This window comes from Neltuma alba, unplaced genomic scaffold (genome assembly GCF_004799145.2).
Source record: "Neltuma alba isolate B1F8T4 unplaced genomic scaffold, ASM479914v2 tig00012514_pilon, whole genome shotgun sequence".
NCBI classification, from domain to species: Eukaryota; Viridiplantae; Streptophyta; class Magnoliopsida; order Fabales; family Fabaceae; genus Neltuma; species Neltuma alba.
In genome coordinates, this window is record NW_021636981.1 from 13,548 (window position 1) to 17,136 (window position 3,589).

Consider the following 3,589-nt stretch of genomic DNA (forward strand, 5'->3'; position numbering starts at 1 on the left):
TTGCTTCTGTATTGCATATCTGTAAGAATATCAAACTTTGGTCATTCCCTTTCCTTTGTAACGCCAAAGATTCTCTTACTCTCCTTGTAACTTGATCCCGTCGCGTAACAATCCTACCTTTACAATTGCTAGAGTTAGATTCACAACTGCACTTAAAAAAAGATGAGCCACCGCTGTACAAGTTCTGAAATCCTGGCACTACAAATTCTCAGTGGATTGCTTCTTTTGTGCATGAGCTCAACATTTGGCTCGGCAACGGTGACCCTACAAGGAAATGAAACTGATTTTCAAGCCTTGCTTGACTTAAAGAGTCGGATATCTGAAGATCCATTCAAAATATTGAGTTCCTGGAACAACTCCTTCCATCATTGCAAATGGATAGGAATCACCTGCAACATCTCCACTAGACGGGTGGTGCAACTGAGCCTTGGACAGCAGAGATTGACTGGCACAATTCCACCTTCAATAGGAAACCTCACATTCCTCAGACTACTCAATCTAAGCATCAACAGCTTCCGCGGTGAATTTCCTAATGAAGTGGGACGTCTGCCACACCTTCAAACTCTAGTCATCACCCTTAATTACTTCACTGGAGGTATACCAAGTAATCTAAGTCACTGTAAGGAACTGAGGATTTTATATGCAGGTAATAACAATTTAACAGGAAACATTCCAACATGGATTGGAAATTTGTCTTCTTTATCTAAAATTGGGCTTGGAGTGAACAACTTCCATGGAACCATACCAAAAGAGATGGGCTATTTATCAGGCTTGACATTTCTTGGACTAAATGGTAATTACTTATCGGGTTCAGTTCCTCCTTCTATTTACAACATTTCCTCCATGTACTACTTCACTGTTGGTCAGAACATACTGCAAGGTAGTATACCACCTGATGTTGGATTAAGTCTTCCTAACCTTGAGATTTTTGGCGGAGCAGTCAACAATTTCACCGGAACTATTCCAATATCATTGGTAAATGCTTCAAGGCTAAAACTTCTTGATTTTGCTGAAAATGCTCTAACTGGAACGTTGCCTAGGAACATAGGAGTTTTGAAAAGTTTATTTTGGCTCAATTTTGATGACAATAGGGTTGTATCTAATGGAAAAGATGATGACGGCCTGAGTTTTCAAATTACTTCTCTAGTTAATTGCACTGAACTGGAAGTTTTAGGTCTTAGAGGAAATATGTTTGGAGGAGAGTTGCCCAGCTCAATAGCTAATTTATCAAGTAGATTAAGAAAATTAACATTAGGTGGAGATAGTTTATATGGAAGCATCCCTGCTGCAATTGGAAATCTTGCTAATTTGGAAACCCTGGGATTGGAGGGAAACCTTTTAACCGGCAGTGTCCCTGATGGAATAGGTAAACTCCAAAATTTGGGCCGTTTGGATTTGAATGGCAACAGATTTTCAGGAACAATCCCTTGGTCTCTAGGAAACTTAACTTCATTAACACTGCTCTTCATGGAGGATAACACCTTTGAGGGAAGTATACCTTTAAGCCTCGGAAATTGTCGGCAGCTTCTTGTACTGAGTCTTTACAATAACAAGCTCAGTGGCACCATGCCAAAACAAGTGATTGGCATTTCTTCGCTTTCAATGTACTTGGATGTCTCTAATAATCTTCTTGCGGGACCTTTACCAGATGATGTGGGAAATTTACATAGTCTAACACAGCTAATACTCTCAGAGAACAACTTTTCTGGTGTCATTCCGTCTTCTCTTGGAAAATGTGTCAGCTTGGAGGGGCTGCACTTGCAGGGTAATTTGTTCGAAGGAGAGATTCCTCATAGTTTGGAGGGATTGAGAGGTTTAGAAGATATCGATCTTTCACGTAATAACTTGTCTGGGAAGATTCCTGAATTCCTCGGTGATTTAGCTCTCAAGCATCTCAATCTTTCTTACAATAACTTTGAGGGTGAAGTACCAAAGGCAGGGATCTTAAAGAACGCAACTTCCACTTCAATTTATGGAAACAGCAAGCTCTGCGGTGGTATCCCAGAATTTAATCTATCTGCTTGCACGGCCAGATTGTCTAGAAAACCTCTTGCCCCCAAGTTGACAATCCCTCTTGCAAGTACCCTGGCAGTAGTCATACTACTATCATGCTTTCTTGCACTCTTTTAATAGGAAAACGAGCAAGAAAAAGATCAGAGGCAAGTGCAATCAGTACAAGGGATTTGAACCCGGCAATTTCTTACTCAGAACTAGCTAGATGCACCGGTGGGTTCTCTCAAGAAAACTTGATAGGTTCGGGAACATTTGGTTCAGTATACAAAGGAACTCTAGCAGGTGATGGAGCATTAGTAGCAGTGAAAGTATTAAATCTTCAACAAAGAGGAGCTTCAAGGAGTTTCATTGACGAATGCAAAGCTTTGAGAGGAATAAGGCACCGGAACCTTCTTAAGATCATAACTGCTGTATCAAGCATTGATCACCAAGGCAATGACTTCAAAGCTTTGGTGTTTGAGTTCATGTCCAACGGAAATCTAGATGATTGGATACATCCAAGAGATAATGTGCAACAGGAGAACAAGAGATTGACATTCATCCAAAGGCTGAACATAGCAATTGATGTTGCATGTGCACTTGAATACCTGCATAACTTTTGCCAAACAAGGATCGTGCATTGTGATGTAAAGCCAAGCAATGTGCTGCTTGATGATGATTTGGTAGCACATGTGGGTGACTTTGGACTAGCAAACCTTCTATACGAGGAATCAAGCGAGTCTTCCACGTCCAAACAACACTCAGTAATGTCAGGTTACCCAAAGGGTTCTATTGGGTACATTCCACCAGGTACATTTTCATTGCTCACACACACATAATATGAAAGTTCTTCTAATTTCTACAAGTTTCATTGAATTCAATATGCGGTGTCAATTTGTATGGATTTTGAAAAATGAAATGTTTACAGAGTATGGGTGGGTGGGCAACCTTCAACACTGGGAGATATATACAGCTATGGGATACTATTATTGGAGATTTTCACCGGAAAAAGACCCACAGATGAGGAATTTGAAGGCGGCATGGGAATTCACCAATATGCTGAAATGGTTTTGCCCAATCATGCCATGGAATAGTTGATCCTTTTCTGCTATCTGAAGATGAAGATGAAGAGATATATTTCGGAGAAGCTATATAGGAAGGGAAACAGGAAAGGGAGAGGGAATGGAAGAATGCTTGGGTTCGCTGGTGCAAGTGGGTGTGTCTTGCTCTGCAATGGGCCATCGGAGAGGCTGCAGCCCATGACTGTGGTCGTTAACAAACTCCAAGCAATCAAGAGATTGTACACCTCTAAATAATTATCAACAAAAAATTTCTAATATTCAATACTCCCTGTTTCTTATAGTTTTCAATTGTATGTGCAAACTTATGTGTGTTTCAAATTAAATATGCTTTGTACACGTGATAATTGTGGCCCCGGATGGTATATCGTTATCAGTTTCTTCCATTTTTGTCTGTAGCAGCGACGTTTTACATATATATATATATATATAATCTTCCTCTATAAAACCTATTTAGTTGTATAATTAACATTATCAAATGGGTTTATATTTAGGACTGGAAGAGTGATATAATATTG

At 39.9% G+C, this 3,589-nt stretch overlaps 1 pseudogene; it reads left to right on the top strand.

Moving 5' to 3' along the window:
- On the top strand, positions 1-3,353 carry LOC114727889 (LRR receptor-like serine/threonine-protein kinase EFR; annotated as a pseudogene).
- Positions 3,354-3,589: the final 236 nt, after the last annotated feature.